The sequence below is a fragment of the Quercus robur genome, chromosome 10, assembly GCF_932294415.1.
Source record: "Quercus robur chromosome 10, dhQueRobu3.1, whole genome shotgun sequence".
NCBI classification, from domain to species: Eukaryota; Viridiplantae; Streptophyta; class Magnoliopsida; order Fagales; family Fagaceae; genus Quercus; species Quercus robur.
The window spans coordinates 29,609,392-29,630,076 of record NC_065543.1 but is presented as its reverse complement, the minus strand read 5'-3'; the positions used below and the strand labels follow the sequence as shown (position 1 = coordinate 29,630,076).

Genomic DNA, 20,685 nt, shown 5'->3' with positions numbered 1-20,685 from the left:
TGTAGTATAAGAGATATGACGGTTAAAGATAGTAAAAATATGAGATTATAACTGCTGGAAAAGTTGTGGAGATTGCTTTCCAATAGGAGAGATTTTGTAAGAGAAGAGTATGGAGATGTGTTTAGGGATTTGGAGATAGGAGCAGTAAGATAGATGTAGAAAAGTATTGAGATGTGTTTATGGACTGCAAAACAGTAGAGTTTCAGAGTGAGAGAGTGTGAGAGTGGAGCTTAGAAGAGTTGTGGTGTGTTATATGTAATTGTGTAGTAAGTGTGTATGATATTGTGTAAGAGAAGTGGAAAAAAAGATCTTTAGAGATATGGGCAGCAATATATATGTATCTTCAAAATATGGAGAGTGAGATAATGAGTATAAGAAAGTGATAATAATGTAGTGTGTTTAGTAAAACTGCTGGGATCTTCTGCTGAAGGATGTATGAAGGCTTATGAATGGCATTTGTGAGCTAAGGACTGAAGAGTTTAGTTCTTAATTTGGAAGCTAAAAACTCAGAAGCTCAGTACTTCATTGAGAGCTTCAGATGATTATTAGAGGGAGAAAGAATAGGGAAATGTATGAGAGAGTTGTTCCCCTCCATTGGTCTCCCTTTTAAGGTGTTGATGAAGGGTTCCATTTAGCTGAGTTTAAAGGGGTATTTTAGCAAATAATATCAGCCAAAATCTGTCCCAAATAGCAATAAACCTTTAGAGAATCCATCTTAAGATTTGGCCAAAAATGGTATGTTTAGCTTTAAGGTATTCTTGATATTTCGGGTAAGAGTTACTGGGGAAAAAGTAACAGAAAAAGAAGGTATTTTATCAAGAGAAAAGTAGTTTCAATAGTTGGTTTTGGTTTTAGCCAAATATGGAAAAATCAGTGATGTTCAAGCTACTGGGTCAGCTGTCACAGCTGTTCTGAAAAGGCTGTTCTAGCTGTTAGGAAAAGTTGTGATAGCTATCATGAAAAAGCTGTCCCAGCTATCAGAAAAAGCTGTGACAGCTATCATGAAAAAAGCTGTCCTAGCTGTCAAGAAAAGCTGTTTGCTTTGGTCAGAAGCCAATGAGGTCAGATGGGTGATTTCGGATTGCTAGAGTGGACATTCAGCATTTATTGGATGGATTTGGCTGAAAAATGGTAAGATCTCTTTGAAGGGTATCTTGCTATTTTGGGTATAACAACTGGTTGCTGGGATTTCAGCATTAAATGGCTGATGATATCACTTCCAGCAAGGTGTTAAGTGCTGAATGCACCACTGGGATTCAGCTGGAAATGTTTCCTTTTCGGGTGTTTGTGTTTTTGGTCCAAGGTTCCATTACAACACATTTCTAACAAGTAATAGAAGGATTGGTTGAAGGCTAAGGAAGCTTTAGAGATTCAGTCAAGGCCTCATTGTGTTGTGACATAATCTTGGTGAGCAAGAAGAGTATTTAATGTTCTGCTCTGGCAGCTGGGAGAGAAATATATGGTCTAATTGTGGCAAACAGCAGCTGGGTATTAGAGATATAATGAATATTTTGCATATATTCAAAGATAAAAGATAGTCAATCAGATTAGGCCATGTGTTTGAGTTGGACTTTAGCTGAAAGAAGTAATGAGATTTATTTAGAATAATATAATGAAGTTTCTAAATTTGTATAGCAACGGCTGGGGATTGAATGAACAGTTACCCAGCAGTTAGATGGCTAGAGATATTGAATATTTGTCACATGATGAATATTAAGTTTTAGAAAAAGTGCAACGAGGAATTCTATTATTTTAAGTGCTACGTGACAAGAGATGCTTAACATATGTTACCTGCTACACACGGACTCATTAGAGTTCAGGGCGTTGGAGAAGACACGCCAAGCAACATGTCTCTTTTATCAACTTTAAACCGCTGGAGCTTTATTGAACATACCTCTTGGCCCTCCAAACCATGACTCCCAAAGTTTCCCCAAAGAGACTTATGAGCTTGGGTCATAAGCCGAAGATGAGATGATGTACCTTGGGTTTTGTTGTCATTTTGTGTAAATATGGGCTCTTGTTGAAGAAGCCGCTTGCCATGAGTGTAAGAGAGGTAATATGGGCCGTGAGCTTTGATTCATTGCTTAAGCCCAATCCATATGTTGATGTTGATAATGTCGTGGGGTTATGATCCCAATTGATGAAGAGGAAATGTGGACCATGAATCTGTCTCTTGAAGTAAGGATCTTGCGGGCCATGTGAACCCAATCCATGTAGTTGAATGAGATATGAGCTTATTTTGGGTTTTAAATAGATTTAGCCAAAAATCAATAATATGTTGATGTGGCATGGGGTGCCAATGAAGTAATGCCACGTGGGCCGAAAAACAGTCCTCAACAATGATTAGTCATCATCAGTTGTAGTTGTTGTGATAAGTGTCATGGTCGTGCACTGTTGCAAATCATACCAATAGCCTTTTGAATCTGAAAATTTACAGCTTTTAAAAATGGTTCCCATCTTTTTAATTTCCAAAAAGTAATGCTCTTTTTAACTTGATTTTTTATTTGTTATAAATTTACTTTTGGAATTTATCTCCATTTTAAAATGACCTTATTGACACCTAACTTTGTTAGTAAGGTTACCTACAATCTATTGATAACAGTTTCATACTACCGCTAAAAATTATATGGGATGAGAAATCTACTACGAAAAAATTATATATGGGTATTTTTATTTATTTATAGAATATATATATATATATGGGCTTTTAGACCCTGCGTATTAAGAACTTTGGAAATAATAAGCTTGTTAATTAGGTTTGTCTACTTTGGAAATTATAAGCTTGTTAGTTAAGTGTGGGGCAAACTCATGGTGGCCTGGTAGCGGTGGCCTTGAGCAAGGTGTACTGCCCTTTGGGTCCATTAGAGGCCGAAGCCAAAGCTTTGGAGGAGACCATGGACTTCATTTGGGACATTGGCATAAGGGATGTTCATTTTGAATGTGATTCAAAAATTATTGTAGATGCCGTGCTTGGTGTTAGCAGTCCTTAAGTGTCCATCTATAACATCATCATAGGCATTTGTTAGAAGTTACAAGCATTCAGGACTTCACAGATCTCACATGGTAAGTGAACAGGGAACCGGCTAGCTCACATCTTGGCTCAGCATGCCAAGAGTATTGAGAATTATGTAACTTGGATAGAGGAAAATTTAGCTTTTATTGAGTCCGCTTTGGCTCAAGATGTACTGAATTTATCTTCTTGTTAATAAAGTTATTGTCTTTTCATAAAAAAAAAAAAAAGTATGGGGCAAACTGGCAAAACTTAATGAATAGACTACCATAACTCAAAGGTTCTTCAACCAAAGTCTAACTTGATCTTATAGTTTCCTAAGTTCATAATATAAATCAGGGGACAAGCTGAAATTATCTCTAGTTGGATTGGAGTTGAAAAAGCTAATAAAATTTGTCTCGTTAATCAACAGGATAGTCAGCAATAGAGTTTTTAGGGTAGAAAATTACATAATAATTTGAAAAAAATTATTCTGCAAAAGACAAATGTTACCTATCATGTAAATGCCATCAAGAGATACTGCCCACTTCTTTCAAAGCAGCCTTCCATGCTTATACATCCTCTATGCTAACCTTGGGATCTTTTTCATGTTTAGCAAAGTCTTCAACAAGAGTCCCCAAAACCCATATTTCCATTTAAAAAGAGTGTGAGTGTCTTTTTAGGCTATTGGGCTAAGGCTTTCTGCAAAGGATATAGAAGTTGGGCTTGGCCCTCTCTGTAGGATTCTCTTGGAACCAATCTGTGCACAAGACCAAACACTCCAAACAAAGATATATATATATATATATATATATATATATATAGTAACAACAGAATAACTGTTAGTCTGAGAATATTAGCAGCAGAAATAAATAGTAATTACAGCAAACAAAATCATAAAAGTAAAAGGGCTCTCCACAAACTTAATTAACCTTATTACCCCACAAGGCCATATAGTTATGTAGTTTGGAGAGTGGGTAAAAATAACTATCCTTTTGATTGAGATGATAGAGAGTATGGTTTTGTATAAGGTAGGAAAAACGTTGCCTAGTAATGGATGTTAGGTCTGCCGTGTATATTTTATTTTCTCAACTCTCTATTCTCTTTTTACGTTTCACTTTCTTTTCCTCTTTCTCTCTTCTTTCACTTTCAACTCAATATTCAGATTTTCTTGATTACTATCTTGTTCTTGTTCCCACCATTGTTGATGTTCCCATATTCATGGGTGCTATTCCTTTTAGACCCAAGATCAAGACTACATGAATTCCCTTTTTCTGTCCTTGCTTTCCATCAACCATTTTATTTGCTGTAGGCATTTAGCCAACACCCACAATGTACCGTTTTAGCCATGTGCAAGTGGGTTCAATTCCACTACCTTCTAGTCGTTAGAAGTGGGTTTAATCCCACTACTTGCTTAGCGACGGACTTCCTTCCTCTTTTGGGCAAAAGCCAATCCAGCCACAATACCCTTGTCTCTCTCCTTCCCTTAACGACAAAACCTCATTAATCTTTATTGCCATCACTTCTTAACATGCATCAGATGGTTCCCAACGATTTCTTACCTGCTTTGGTAAATATACTTTTCTAGCAGAGTATCTCCCACAAGAGGTCTTGGCAGGATACCAAAACTAGGTCTTTTCCCCCCTCCATCGAACTACACCATCTGTTCCTCTCTAGCTGTAAGCCCTGCTTCCCTTGCATTGGGTGGGTTGTAGGTCAACGGGGCTCCAACTGCTGTACTTCTTGTTCTTTGGCTTCTTCCTCTTCATGTGCTTCATGCTGCCTTTAATTTTGTCTTGTTTCCTCTTTATGTGTTTCTTGCTACCTTTGATTTTGTCTTGTTTCCTTTTCACGCGTTTCCTGTTACTTTTGATTTTGTCTTGTTTCTCCTTCATGCATTTCTTGCTGCTATGAATTTCTCTTGTTTCTTTATGCATTTCCTGCTACTATGGCTTTGCACGGTTTCACCTTGCTTTACCTCTGCAAAATTAGAATTCATCCCCTTATACAAGGGCATTATGGGCTTTTTGCCATATATTGGGTTGGGCTTGTTGACTCTTTTGCTTTCTTTTCCCTTCATTTATTCACTACCATTGGGTTGGGCCTATTGACCATTTTGCTTTATTTTCTATTTATTTATTCATTATATTGGGTTAGGCCTGCTAACCCTTTTTTTTTCTTCCTTTAATTTTGCTGGACCTCACTTATTGGGCTCTATTTTGTTTCTCTACCTTTGGGGGTTTTTAATACCCATTTTACTCCTTAAGAAGGGCCCCCTATTACTTATCTCTATTCTCAACATTACTCTTCAAGAAGGGCCTTTTATTACTCCTCTCCCAAAAGGGCCCTATGGCCTACCTTGGGCTTTATTTTTTATTCTCAAAATACTTATCCTTTTTAGGCCATCACTTGGACTTTATTTGTGCATTCTCTTCTCTTTGGGCATTTGGAATGCAACTTGATTACTATCTTTTTGCTTATACTCTAATCCATCTCTTGGGGCTTTCTTGGGCTTTTCTCCTCATGAGCTCTTAGATACAAATTTGCAAAAATTGGTATTAACAAAGAGAAAAGCAAAGATAGAGAAGGATATAATTCCCATATTAGTCAAGCCAAAGTTGTCTAACTCTAAATATCCAAAGTTGCTATAGTAACTGTGTATATTTACATAGTTATTGTTCATTTGCGTTAGTATATTTTATTATTTTTTCTCTCTCCACATATCTGATCTCCTTCTCTCTCGTCACTTTCCCTTCACTCTCTTCCGGCCAAAATGGGAATTTAACCCTGATTTCCAAACATTATAATTAGTAGGCTGCATTTTTAAACTATATTTTTTACTAGCATCTCGAGGCTAAGAGACTTGATTTCAGACTATAAATCGAGTCTTTGAAGGTCGGTTTTCATGTTCTGATCGGGTTTGAGTTGGCACTTTTTCCACATGGCGTCCACTTGTAAATCGAGTCTCTAAGACTCGATTTACATCTATATTACATTTATAGTAAAAAGAAAAGATTTTGGCCTTTACACCTTCTCACCTTAATAACAAAGAAAACCACAATGACAACAGCAATTCTGAAAATATGTGTTCATCAGAGAAAAAAAAAAAAAAAACCTAAAAACAGAAACATGGGTTGCAGTGAGAGAGGCCTGGGTCTCGAGCGGCCTGGGTCGCGCTGGGCTGGGGTCACACTACAACCAAGGTCTAGCGCGGCCTAGGTCGACTTGAGCTTGCATCTCCATTTCTTCTTCTTCTTCTTCTCTCTCTCTCTCTTTCTTTTTTTCTTTCTTTCCGCGTTTTTGCTGTTTCTGCATTTTGTGTCTTCTGAGTATGAATGTTTGTAATTATTATTTTTGGGTTAGAAATTGAGTCTTAGAGACTCGATTTTCAGGTAGACGTCACGTTGAAAAAATACCACATTAGATGTGATCAACCCATGAAAATCGAGTCTCTTAGACTCGAGATGCTAGTAAAAAAATATAATTTGAAAACGTAGCCTACTAATTATAATGTTTGAAAATCAGGGTTAATTACCCTGAAATGCCCTTTCTTCCCCTCACTCTCTTCTCTATCTACCTCATCAGACATGCTCTCTTCTAAACACAAATATCTCCACATACCTATCATCAAATACTTTAGCTATAGAAATCTGTCCCTCCAAACACAAAATTCTCACACAATCTCAACATCAATTACTTCACCTACACAAACCCATAATCAAGACCCACACAATCTGGGTTTTTTTTCTCTTATTTGGCTTCAAGCTTGGTGGATTTTTGTGGGTTTGCTAGAATTGATGTTCAACCTTGGAGAATTTTGTGGGTTTGTTGGAATTGATAATAGAATGTGTGGGTTTTGTTTTGGTATTGATTTGCGCTTCTGTCTTTGGCTGGGTTTGGTTGATGGGGGTGGTAAATTGAGGAAGATTGATTGAGGGAACTAGGAAGATAGAGAGAGATATGAATTGAGAGAATGATAAAGAAGAAGATGAAAGGGAAAGTGTTCAAATGAAGGAGGAGAAGAAAGAAATAGACAATAAAAAAAGAAAAAGAATGAGAAATAGAAAGGGAAAGTCTTCAGTTGCCATGTGTGCCAAAGTTAGTGGGTCATGGTAGGTGTGAAATAATTAAAAAAAAGTGAAAAAATATTATTTAAATAAAAGAGGGGTAGAGTAGACGAACTGATGTGGGTGTTTTGTAAAAGTGAGTGTGTAAAATAAAAAAAATATGTTTTTTTTTTTTTTTTTTTGCAAAATAGACAAAAATTTTACATTCATTGACGCAGATGCTCTTAGACTATCTATTTCACACAACGTTTCATTAAAATATCAATTTTTCTTAATTTTTTTTTGAATTGTTTTTCTTTCTTCACACACAATAACCATTATTCACACTCTTCCTTTATTCTTGAGATGCGTAAAGAAAGAATAAAAAACTAAATGCAAAGTGATTAGTTTTAGTGTAAATTTACATAGCTGCTATAGTAATTTTGCAAATTTACAAAGTTTTAACTTGATTGATGTGGATGATTTTACCGCTTAAATGTGTAAATTTGATACATTTTTTATTTTGTACCGTCTAATGCAAATGCTCTTACTTATACAACAAAATTTATCTATAAAGAAGCCTAGACAAAATTCTATAAAGAAGCCTAGACAAAAATTTTACAAAAGAAAATTGAAACTTATTAATGTGGAAAATTTTTAGTGGGAGATAAAAAAAAAATGGTGATATTAGTAATGAAACAAATCAGTGAAAACTCGCCTCCTCCTATGCCAAAAAGTTATCAAATTTTGTGTAATATTAATCCGTATCAACATGTATAAAAGGGGTTATCAAAAAAAAAAAAAAAAAAAAAAAAAAAAAAAAAAAAGAAAAGAAAAGAAGGAAAACCTGTACAATCTCTGTTAGGTGGCCCAAAGCCCAATAACTAAACGAGGTCAAATGATCCTTTCCTCCTCACTACATAAGCAAAACCCGACCCCCTCTCTCTCGGGCAAGGGTTTTTCAAAACCACCATGCCTACTGTCAGCATTGGAAGAGATCGTCTCTTCGAGGCTCTAGGAAAAACTTACAGTCAGCTTTCTCTCTCTCTCAATATCCAATCACAATTTTTTATATTTATATTCGTTTATAGGAGAAACATTTGGATTGTATTGAATCAATCTCACAGCGGAAGAAGAGTTCAAAGAACTTTGTTCCAGGTTCGGGATTAAGCTCGATGACGTTGCATACGTCGTAAGCACTCGCATTTCTTTCTCTTTTAAAATATTAATTTTGAAATGATTAATTACTTTTAATTATTTATTTATTTAATTTTTTTTTTCAGACTTCTGAAAAGGAAAAACATTTGGATAAAGGAGCTAAAGGCAACGGAGAAATTATCTACAAAATTATAGTACCTGATCATAGGTATTTTATTAGTCGGTATATATTTTTTTGGGTCTAGTGTCGTAAGTCTGAGAAGTTTTTATTATTATTAATTTTGGATAAGTTTGTTTTGGCGGACATGGATTAGATCAGTAAGAAAATGTCATATTTTGTAGGCATTTTAAAGAGACACATAAACTACTAAAGATAACTTTGTCATTTTTCCTACCTATGTGCCACATGTCATTTATTTATTTTAAAATGGGAGAGAACAGAGGAGCCGGACCCATAGATTTAGTGCATGCATTTGTATGTATGCATTTGTATGTATGTACGCATGCATGTATCTACGTGGCTTTTTGTTTATTTGGGCAAAGTTGCTATTTATTATCTCTTAATAGAAAAATAGATGTGCAGAATTCGATTAGAATTGCATGTTCTTAGAAAAAAAAACATATAAATAATAAAAAGTTACATTTTTAAGTTGTAACAGCAGCTGGTTTAATTTTTTGAAATTTTAGTTTGAATTTTAAACTTCTTCATTTATATAATTTGTGTTTTGTTGTTAAATAACTTTCAATTAAATAATAAAAGGGAGTTTTTTTTTTTTTTTGATATATAGATAATTGTTTGAAGAGGGTGAAAAATGAGGTGGTGAGTTCAAAAATCAAAGGGGTGTGTAACTTATCAATAAAAATGAAAGAAAATACTCTGTATATAGATTTGATAATATTTATATTAAATTTTATGGAGGGCTCTAAAATTGATTTATGGGTCTGTAAGAAAAGGAGTTTTTGCATCAAATGTCAAATATCATCAATTGGATGATTCTTTTTGATATATCTTACCATTTATGGACAAGTAGTGCATAACATGGCTGAAGGAACTTAAACTATGTTTTTCCTCATTGATTCGCAAGTTGACATAACGAATAGTAGTTATCCTGTGCGATATACGGATTAATTAAAAATGCATGTAAATAAAAAATATATATATATATTTCTATTATTTTCGGAACTATCTCAATAGCTATTGAGCAATTTGAAACTATTATAGGGTTTCTCCCAGTTAATTAAATAATTTAGTTACTCGAAACTTTTGATAATAGAATTTTAATCAAAGCAGAATTTAAAAATTTTGAAACCTAGGTAACAGAGTTTTACCAAGAGTAAACTATCCTAAAAATTGGTAATTCGCTTGATATATTTTTAATAGATTTTAATTTAAGGTAAACTATCTTAATAATTAATGAGAGTGTAGCCATTTGTCACAAAGAGAAGATAGCACTTGGCAAAACCAAAACTTCTAATATCCCAATTTTATTTTTTCTATAGCATATATATATGATGTTATTTTCACTAATAAATTTTGCTTATATTACTTTGTAATATTATTTGTACTTCGGTTTACATCATGAAAAAGTCAAGGTTTTTCCACTTATACACTACTTATTGTTGTTGTTATTATTATTATTATTATAGTCTTATTTCTTCTAATTTTTATAGTCATATATGGATTTTGCTTATAATTTGAGTTGGTTTCACAAGTGAATATTATGTCTTTTTTATTTTCATTTTTATAAAAAATTTTCTTAGTTTTATCAATTAGTTTAGTCTTGTGTACACTTTTGTGGGATATGCTAAAAAATTTGAAGTTTTTAAGTGGGTAAGTTGTCGACCTTCTTATGTACCATAATTTTTTCATTTATTATGGATATGAGTCTTTGAAATTAGTTATTGTCTTCGCTTCTCACATACTATTTTTTTTGTGCTTTATATCATGGATTTGCTTATAAGTTATAATCTGAGTTTTTCAAGTGAAATAGTTTTACAAAATTTCATCTTCTTATTGGGCATTGCTTTTTTGAGCAGTGTTGGTAAAAGCGCACTTAAGCCCAAAGTGCAAAGCCCCAAAGTTCTAGTGCTTTTTGCCTCTAAAGCAAGGTGCACTTAAAGAAGCGTGCTTTAGGCGCAGTTTTTTGTGCTTTAAAAAAAAAAAAACCAAAATTGAATTAAAACTTTAGAATGTTGACATTATTGATATAAGCCATTGATTTGGCATATTTTTAGTGTAACTTACTTAAAAAAAAAAAAAAAAAAATGTAAGTTTGAGTGTAACTTGTCCTAAAACCCACAACCCCCTAGTTCTTCTCTATTTTTATTTTTATGTGTTCTTCTCTATATAAAATGTTTTATATCAATTTATATGATAATTTGATTGTATTATTGTTGTATTTCTTATTAACAATTATTTTTAAATTTATTAAAACTTTTTTTTTTTAATATGCGCTTCACTTCAATTAGGTGCGCGTTTTGCATTTTGTGCCTAGGATCAAAGAGGCCTTTGCACTTAAGTGCGCCCTGCGCTTTTAGCAACACTGTTTTTGCTAACTCAATGTGGTTAGTTCATTTTTAAAAAACCTTAAGAGCTAAGAGATTTTTATTTAATTGTTGTGGAGCTGCTTGCTAGAATTTTATATTTTGATAATAAAAAATATGAGAGCAATATTAATTATACTCCTCTTTGATATACATGCACAGATCTGATTTGCTTTCCCTTGAAGGGATTGCTCAAGCGCTTAGAATCTTCAATGGGCAGCAGGAGATACCAACATATAAAGTGGCTAACATCAGTACAAAATCAATGATTAAGATGCATGTGAAGCAAGAGGTTATTATCTTAGAAATTCACTAGCCTATTGTGGAGAAAAATTGCCCCTTAAGTGACCCAGTTGATTTTATGGTATTCGAACCATTTATCTCTTTTCCCCTTGCAGACGTGTTCAGTTCGTCCCTATGTTCTTTGTGCTGTTTTAAGAGACGTAACATTTGACACTGCAAGTTATAACAGCTTTATTGATCTCTAAGACAAGCTTCATGAGAACATTTGTCGGTAATGAATTCTGAATTCCAGATTCACTTATCATTTGTAACTTGGCATTCTGTGTCTTCTAACTGATTGTACAACTACAGATTGAAACACTTTTGAACGATTAAAAGTTAAATATTTTTGCTGAACTATTGATCATATTTTTCCACTAAATCTAAAGATGAAATGGTTAGTCATTTTTGGTTCTAGTTTTTTCACAGTTTGTTTCAAGGTTGATTTGCATGGGTTATGCATGGGATGTATAAACAACATGGTAATAACAAATAATGCAAACATCAGAATGCATAATGGTAATCTTAAGAAATATTCACAATGGTTTGCTTAAATGCATGTGGTTTTATATTTACTCTCAATTTTCATCTAAACTTTGAAAGATATATTTGTTCTTCCATACTGTTTAGTAGCCTTGCACTTAGATGTAGGGTCTTTATGAGTTGGGTTTGGTCGGGAGTATCAACCTGCTATCCAACCCGATTATGTCAAGTTGGGATTTGGGAAGTTTACAACCAGTGCTTACTGAAACGATTGGGTTAAGCTTACTGCTATCGGCGAACATTTAAGGATTTGGATAGATCCAATGACCAAATGCTCGCTCTCTTTTTTGGTTCTCTTTTTGATTGGACTAAGGCTTGGGGACTCATATCTAGTGATTCTCTTCCTTTATTCCTTAGTTCTCTTCTCTTTTGTTCTTAGTGTTTTTCTTCCTTTATGTTTGTTCTTCTCTTTCTTTTCTTGTACGTTATGTTCTGCTAGTGCTTCTTTGCACTTAGCAGTTTTTTTGAATATACATATCTCTTACCTATCCAAAAAAAAAAAAAACTGAACATTGTTTTCAGTTTGGCTATTGCATCTGATTAGTTTTGTTAGCTTGGTAAGTTGACAATGACCACAAAGAAGACTCTTAAGGGAGAGAATTGGAATTAAAAGAGGGAGAGAGGGGGGCTGATGAAAGAAGCAACAATGAGGGTGTTGATCTTTTCGTTGTAATAGGCAGCCCAAGGAAGCATGGACATGGCTCCTTGCACAAACTCATTATACAACTGCATGGTGTCATGGTGTCAGTTGATTATTATTATTATTATTATTTTATTTTCAAAATTTTGCCCACAGTTAAGACATGACGGAGAAACGATTGCGACACAATGACCAGAAAATTGAGTAAAAAATAAAAAATAAAAAGATCAAATCTATTTAGTTTTGGATGGCTGGGGGGAGATATTTTCATTTAAAGATTTAACATATTGAAGATGGGCTTAATGCCTTGAAAGGTTGATGGGATGGGAGAAACAAATTAGCTAAGAGAGGTAGAGATGACACTTATGAGCTCTAGCTTATTTTTTTTTTTGATAACATAAAAATTTTATTAAAAAACACACAGCCCAGTACATAGGAAATGTCACATCCTGTCTTAGTAAAAATAAGGTGGAGGGTGAAGTCGACCTGCCAATAAAACATAAGGAAAATTTTTGGATTTGCTTTGTCTCTAGTTGTTACATTTCATTGAGTCAATGGTCTTAAAATTATTTTTCTTGATCATTTGATATCTTGTCTAAAGATTTGTTAAAATTAGCAAAAGAAAAATGTATCTTTCTAGATGCCTCAAAGTTTCTTTAATGACTACCTACATCATGATACACAATTACATTTCAACAGTATTTACGGTATCTTTCTATGCAATATGAAGTTTTGGTTTGGTCATTTGCTCAGTTTGCAGATGATAGGCTTTTGGCTAAACAATGTTTGATATATTCAAAGCTGGAAAATCTTAGGTAGTTGGTTCCAGTCAAGTTGGCCTTGAACCTTTTGCATGTCCAAGTGGATAGCAAAACACCTGGCATACACCTGCTTGAACCAGGTTCATTTACAGAGTCAAAATATTCTTTATTGGCTACAATGATGAAAGGCTGGGGTGGGTTAAACAATGTTATCCATGGATAGATTTTTGCTTGAACATATGTTATATGTTTTCCATGTGGTAATTTCACAGCTCAAATTAGGATAAAATTGCTTAGTGTAGTGTGTACACTCCTACGTTTTTGTGTTAAAATCTGAACTAACAAGTAGTAATCATGTGTCTTCACCACTTCGATTCTGATGCTAAGCTGTATTACACCTGTCACTGTCTTTATTATGAGCAGAAACTTGTTTTTCTGTACCATGTTCTGGCTAACCTCATATTGTTATATGTCTAAATCAAATAAGTACTTTCGTTGTATTACTTATCCAAAACAGAAAAAAAGTTACCTGCATAGTGAACTTCTGTAGGATGTAGAGTTGTTTCAATCACCAAAATGTTTGTTGGTATAAATACTATTAATTTCCTGTTGCTGCAACCTTGGTTTGTTGCAGTTGTCAATTGAAACTAAAATGGTTTGGCTCTGTGATTTTTTTTTCAACTATGGGGTATCTGCCATGTATCTTTTTCTGCTATTGTGTGCGTGTGACCCCACTTTAGTTGGGCTTAGTATTGGTTAAGCTGAATTTTTATGCTATCATCTGTTTTTCATTGCTTTGTCTTGAATTTATGTTTACTTTTGTTTTATTCTTTTGACTTTTCAATTGGAAGGTTCTATGAATATTTTATGTAATTTATCTTTCCACATGCTTGCAATTAACATTTGTTTTAGGCAAAGAACCCTAGTAGCGATTGGGACTCATGACCTAGATACATTACATGGCCCTTTCACATATGAGGTAGATATTTCTTGATAATAATTCTCCTTTCTCATGGCATGTTACATGATTTCTTGGTGTTTTGTTTCATTTGGTATTGTCGTAGGAATGAAACTATTTCTGAATGTATGGGTATGATTGTTCTTTCATTTGAGTTCCTACCTTTGTAGAAGGAAGAGGGAAGGTCCATTTCCAAGCCAAGAGTTTTTCTGGACTTACCAACCATCTGGTCCTCTAATACTTAAAAAAATGCATATGGAGTGGAGATAAAACTTTACTGACTCTACTTCCTTTATGAGTAGTCTGTGTGGCCTATACATGAGTTTTGAGTTAGGAACTTCTTATTCTGAATGGTTGAATTAATTTATTCCTCAATCTTTTTTGGCTTGTCCGATCCTATGATAGTTAAATTGGTTTTTATATTGTTAGTCTGAGGGTCTTGATGATATTTTTTGTTTTTTTTTTTTGTTTTGTTTTGTTTTGTTTTTGTTTTTGTTTCTGTTTTTTTTGTTTTTTGTTTTTTTTTGTTTTTGTTTTTGTTGTTGTTGTTGTTGTTGTTGTCGTTGTTGTTGTTGTGACTAGTTGTGGGAGAGTTTAATTCTAGTTTGTTTAGCATATCCACAAACGTTTTCTGCTTTGGCAAGTTTTCTTTCTCTCTCCCTCTCATATTCGTACAAGGTTGTTGTGCTTAAATCTGCTTAGTGCAAATGTTACTCGTAGGCTGTATGAAATGAGGTAAGACACATTACTGCATCAGTGACTCACAAGAATCTCTTTATTTCAGGCTTTGCCGCCTTCAAGTATAAATTTTGTTCCACTCAAGCAGGTAATGTTTATATTTTTAACTCAATTATTTACAAAGGACATAGTTTTCTATTGTTACTTTGTGAGCAGGACTGGTACCTGATAGGGTCATTAAAAATAGAATTATGCTCGAGAGACTGAATGTCATTCTATGCTTCTGATTAACAGAATGTCATGAAATGCCTTCCTTAAAGACACTGTAAAAGAATGACTTTTCCCTGATGAGATGAAACTTGAATTCTTGTAAATTATAATTCCAGGTTGTCTAATGTGGTTAGTTTGGCAGGAATGTAATAACCATATCTTTGAAGATAATGAGAGATCCGTTGATCTTTTAAAACATCTTTTTGGTACTTTATTTTAGTGGGCTTGTACTTGGGGTTTTATACAATGTATTTCAATTCCTACTTTCTTACAATTTGTTAGCTTTAGCTTGAGCTTTTTGGATTTTTTCATGTTCAGAGTGTTCATCATCTTGAACACAATGTTCATTTTATTCAATAAAAGTATTATTACCTATCTAAAAAAAAAAAAAAAAGATACACGGAGTTTTGAACCAATCTGGTTCCCACTGGTGTATTGCTTGACATCTAAGCTATCCTTTCTCCTGGTATGATATCCAATTTTCCAAATCAAAAGTATGGAATCACGTGGTAGACAGCTTCCAGAAGCAGACAGTTTTTGCTCAATTGCAAGCCTCTTTGTTTTTCTTTCGGTGACCTTTTTTTGGGTTGTTTTGGCACACTTCTGATTTTTGCGTTTCCCTTTGCCAATAAGATTCAGTCTGTAATGTTAGCAAGTTAACCTACATATTACTTGGTTATGAGTTTCACTTTATCTGATTCATTTGAGAACTTCCTGTCATACCAGAACTTCCCATACTTTCGTAGATAACAGTGGTTTATGCAAATTTGCTTTTCACATTTTATATCTTATTTCATTTTTTTATGGAAAAATAGTGTGAAGTTGCAAAATCAATAAACAATGTTGGAACTGATTGCTTGTAACTTTGTCTTTTGCAATTTAGGAGAAGAATTTCAGAGCTGATGAGCTGATGGAGTTTTACAAAGTGAGTCCTATATTGAGACTTTTCTTGTTAATATACCTTGACTTTGCAATATTTTAAGTAATTGTTATATAGTCTTTGTGCATAATTCTCAGGAGCTTTATTTTACATCGTTCTTGATTGTATAATTGTTTCATTTCTTAATGCTTGTTTCACTGATTTGGCAGTCAGATTTGAAACTGGAAAAGCTTTTGCACATAATTGAGAACTCACCAGTGTTCCCTGTGTTGTATGACAGTACAAGGTACGATGGTTTCTTGATGTGTATGCAAGCATAAGAATTTTTAGCTTTTTTACTGTACAATTTATTTAAAATGTTGTTATTTCTTTATTATTCTATCAATTTGTTCTCCTTCCTCTCCTTCTTGTAGGGTATTTACAGCACTAAATTTCTTTTAAATATTGTATTGGTAATATAAAGTTTGATGCGTTAATGTTTTATTTCCCTTTTCTTTCCTAAATGTATTTTACTATTTTTTATGCAGAACTATTTTGTCTTTGCCCCCTATTATAAATGGTGCGCATTCAGCAATCAAATTAGAGACAAAGAATGTATTCATTGAATGTACTGCCACTGATCTGTCAAAAGCCGAGAGATTGTTTTAAACGTAATGGTAGGCAATTGAGAAATTCCTGTTCAAGTTTTTTTGGATTGGAACTCTGATTTGTAGTAGTTTAATTAATGATCTTCCTCTGTTCTCTTAGGCGAAAATGCTTTCAGAATATTGTGAAAGAAAGTTTGAAATTGAGCCAGTTGAAGTGATATATTGTGATGGCAAGTCATATATTTATCCTGATTTATCTGTCTACAATATGGGCGTTTCTCTTTCCAATATTACTGGTGCAATTGGAGTGCCCTTGGTGGTTGATGAGGTATTGCAATATCTGTCCAAATAATTATCTACTTTCTTGATTAATGAAAGTTTAAATGTGTTATTCAAGGTGGTGGTTGCTGTTGTTGGTGTGTGTATGTGCTTATTTATTTACCTTACTTCTTCCCCCATAAATACTCCCCTGGAGCTTTAGAAGTTTTTTTTTTTTTTTTCTCTCCTCTCCTCTAAGCTTTTCACTCCCTCGTTGCCCTTCCCTTTATTCCTTAAGAGTGTCCATACTAAGATCGTCTGCCCATGCCTCTATAAGTATCCTCATCCTTTCTTATTTCCATATTCTCTGGGTGCTATGCGTAGATTTGCTAGGTTAGTAGACACCCCCCCCCCCCCCCCCCCTTCTTTCGTTTTGGCTTTTAAGGCCAGGTATCCCATCCCTCATGATGTAGAAGTAGTGTTTTGTCATCAAGACGCTATGGCTGACGAGCAGGAACAAGGAGCCATTTTTTTTTTCCCTTTAATAGTTGTAATAGAGGGTGGAGTTAGGTTTCCTCTTAGCCCTCTCTTAATACACCTTTTTAGATTGTATAGGCATAACACTAATAAGTGTATTCCTATCCTTTTTCGTGTGGCCGGGTGTGTGGTAAAGTTTAATAGGCAATTCAGCCTAAACCTCACCCACCACAATATAAATTACATCTATAATTGTTGCGGTAACTCGAATTCAACAAGAATTCACAAGGGAAATTCTTGAAGGTTATTAGGAACTAGCATGCTAGGGAGATCTCATGCTTGACCTCCCCAAACAAACCAAGTTTGTTGGCCAAAAGAGGGTTTTTTTTTTCTTACTTGGTGTCTTCTTTTGTTCCTCTTTCTATGGCTTTTGGTGTGCAGATTCTCGGCACGTTAAGCTGAACCTGAACATTGTGGAAGTGCTTGACCTCAACCGGATTTTTTGGTTCGAGGTCTACATCCATTCTGACGGTCAACTCCGCCCCTCCCACCTAATTCTCGACTACATACCCACTTACAGGGGTTTTCAAGATCCTAGGGATGCTATAAAGGCTAAGCACCCCCTCCCTTTAGTCCTGTATGACTAAAGGGATTTTTGCCTAACATCCAGACGTACAAAGCTTGGCAAGCTAGTCCCCGACTAGGACGAAGTGATTCTCCTCCCCCTTTTTCGGATGGTATAGCTAACCTAAATTTTAGAGCCTAGGATAACTAACTTGCTGAAAATCGAGAAGTCAACGTAGCGACAGAGGTTGCTGAGGGATCACACACCACAATTATGGTGGTTTAGTTCAGAACCTTGGAGGTTGAGGATTTTGTGGCTGCACCCCATGACGACATAGGGCAAATCCAATCAACCCCATCCCAACCAACTGTGGTGATCACTCCTCCATCCACTTGGCGAAACAAAGAGGCCGCGAGTGGGTGAAGGCCCCAGAAGCCAAACGGTCACTACTGTTGCCGAGCTTCCTACTTGGACAAAGCCTCAATCCACCCCTCTTGTCCAAAGCAGTGGAAGTAGCTCAACCCCTATCCCGCAGCCCCAACCGTACACATGAATTTAGGCTACACGGTGGCCCACTCCCCTTTGATCTCCTCCCCTTGCCCCCCCTTACCCTTTCCCCCTTTTTATTTTAATTTTTACATTTTGTCTTTATGTTTACATTTGTCTTGTTTTATTCATACTTGCCAAGGGGTCCATATGCTGGAGGTCTGCTTAAAAAAGGCCACCAAGACCATGAGAAAGAGACAGCCCTTAGGCAGGTATTGGAGAGCAAACTCCAAATCAGGGCAGGTGATGTTCCTGTCGAGATGCTGAGAAGTTGGGATGTTCCAGAGTCATCAACTTAGGCTCCTCTTGAGGGGATCCCAGCTGGCAGCAGTTAAGGCAACCCCAGCCTAGAGTAGCTCCTATCAACGTGGAGGCCCAAGCCACTGCAGCTCGGAGGGAAGTGGTAGAGCTGGAAGATGATCTGCCTCTCCCAACTAACACCCCCGTGGTGGACCCTCCCTTGCCCCTTGTGCCCCAAGCTTTTTCGCCTCCACTGAACCTCGCTGATACTGAGGATAATCCCCCTCCCCTTCCAAATGTAACCAAGGAGGGGCCTCAAGCCTAGAAAGCCTCTCCTCCACCCCTTCTGTTAGGTTGTCCACGGGTCGAGTCAGCTCGGGTTTGGGCCCAACCCGCACTTGACCCGATTGGGTCGGGTCACTGAAAAACTGACCCGCAATCAACCGAAATATGGGTTAGACCTGCTGGGTCGGATCATCGGTTTGAACGGGTTGAATTGAATGGTTTGGCGGGTTGGACCTCTTATTGGGCCTTTTCATAAATTTTATTTGATTTAATTTTTTTGGGCCTTTCCGGCCAAAATTATTGGGCTTTTCAAGGAATTAATAGTTTTTGAAGCTTGCCATATCAGATTGGGCCTGTTTTTTACTAAATTTCTTTTAAAATGGGCCTTCATCTCTACTTGAATTTCTCCAAAACTCCAAATTCATACTTCCCAAATATTGAGTATGAATTCAAAGTAAAACCTAGGTACCTGTTTAAACCTCAATAGAATGTAAAACCTAGGCATTAATTAAACAAATAAAAACACAAAACCACCTGTTAATCATCCACACATTATAACAAATATTTTCCAAATTGCCTAAGCCTTAAGGCTTGGGCAGTACCATTTTGTTTCCACATTCGTCAATCTGTCAAGGTGAAAACATACCTAGTACCTACCAACCATTCCACACATCAAATAAATTTCCAGAACCACACAGGCTGCAAGCACTACTAAAAATACTACATCTTCATAATTCGATATATAAAGCCATAAAGGCAGCAGAGAAGGCAGTTACTGCACAAGGCAGTAAACTACCAAAGCAGTAGGCAATATTTCTAGCAGTATATATAATTAGTTACAATTATGAAATACTATGAGTATTTCCAAAAAATAGATTTCCTAAGGCAGTAAAGAACTACTCTATTATCTATAGTTAACAAGTCCATAACTTATAGAAAGGAAAGCCTACACAAATGCTAAGTTTTACTTCCTCTAAGCAAGACAAGAGTTCATGTATAATTAGAAAAGCTACACATCTGTCCAAAAAAGCTTCAAAATATATCCAAAAAAACTGCCTCCTATACAAAAGGCGACCTTCCATCCTCCTACAAAACAAGGGGAAAAAATATTTATCAATAATATATAAAGACAAAGAACAAGAGCTACAAAATAACCAAAAGGGAAGTAACCAATATGAACAAAAATTATAAGGGCAAAAACATACCCAATCAGTGATCATTCATCAATATTAACTGTGGTATGAGTACCACCTTTGTTTGAACAGGAACTAGAACTTGCTGCTGTTGTTGCTTGATTTAAAACTAGAAAAAAAAAATTGAGACAATAGATTAAACACATTTAATAACACTTAGTAGACAAGAAGATTGGAAGTTAAACATATTACCTAATTCATGAAATTCATCCTCTAAGGCCTCCATCTCGTCCTTTGACTTGTGAAAAGAAAATGGGACATGGGCTTGCAGCCAGTTTTGAGCACAAACAAGATTTTGAACCGTGAGAGGGGAGAGTAAACTTTGAAATGGATCAAGTATGCGCCCTTCGGTACTAAAAGTTGATTCAGAAGCAATCGTAGAAACAGGTACAACCAGCACATCTCTAGCCATTTTGGACAGCACTTGGTACCTATCTGAATTGGCTTTCCACCACCCCAAAATCTCAAATTTCACATCCCTTCTACTCTCACAATTTTCAGCCAAATATTTTTCAATCTCATTGCTACACCCTATATTCTCAGCCTCTAAAAACCGCTCATATCGTGAATTAACCATCGCATATGGATCACTACAACCAATTGTATCACCTTCCATATGTGTCCTCTCATTCTCACTTAGTGGTACCACATTTGGTGAATCAACCCTAGAGTAATCACCATACAACCTATCCATGAAATTCCTCACCAAATCAACCATCTCATCAGCCACTTCATCCTCATAAATTTCAGAAAAAGAAAACTTCAAAATCCTCATTTTCTTCCTT

General features: G+C 35.3%; 2 long non-coding RNA genes across 2 annotated transcripts; one reads left to right on the top strand and one right to left on the bottom strand.

Annotated features, from left to right (window-relative positions):
• The first annotated feature begins 14,703 nt into the window (after positions 1-14,703).
• Positions 14,704-16,032, top strand: LOC126702284 (uncharacterized). Its single transcript, XR_007647704.1, has 3 exons — positions 14,704-14,747; positions 15,753-15,794; positions 15,959-16,032. It is a non-coding gene; the product is annotated as an uncharacterized LOC126702284 (long non-coding RNA).
• Positions 16,033-19,708: 3,676 nt separating this feature from the next.
• On the bottom strand, positions 19,709-20,169 carry LOC126703663 (uncharacterized). The gene is made up of 3 exons (XR_007648154.1): positions 20,093-20,169; positions 19,913-20,009; positions 19,709-19,793 (listed from the first exon to the last, which is right to left on the bottom strand). It is a non-coding gene; the product is annotated as an uncharacterized LOC126703663 (long non-coding RNA).
• Positions 20,170-20,685: the final 516 nt, after the last annotated feature.